The sequence below is a fragment of the Chaetodon trifascialis genome, chromosome 18 (genome assembly GCF_039877785.1).
Source record: "Chaetodon trifascialis isolate fChaTrf1 chromosome 18, fChaTrf1.hap1, whole genome shotgun sequence".
Lineage (NCBI taxonomy): Eukaryota > Metazoa > Chordata > Actinopteri > Chaetodontiformes > Chaetodontidae > Chaetodon > Chaetodon trifascialis.
The window spans coordinates 646,786-647,029 of NC_092073.1; positions in this window are offsets into that span (position 1 = coordinate 646,786).

Consider the following 244-nt stretch of genomic DNA (forward strand, 5'->3'; position numbering starts at 1 on the left):
AGCTTTGGTGTTTTTGTCCCCTTCCATCTTATAACAATTATAGTATCGCAATAATGCACTTAAATCTGGGGAAATAATCCGTGTTTTGGGGAGAGCGTTAGGTCAGCCTGCCATCTCGTGGATGCGCCCACCGGAAGTCCCCCTTTATTGTATATATTTAATGTTTATGTGTATATTTAACCTGCTGCAACACCTGCTGCTGCAACAAAGTCTAAGTCTAAATCTAATGCACAGTCTTGCTTAA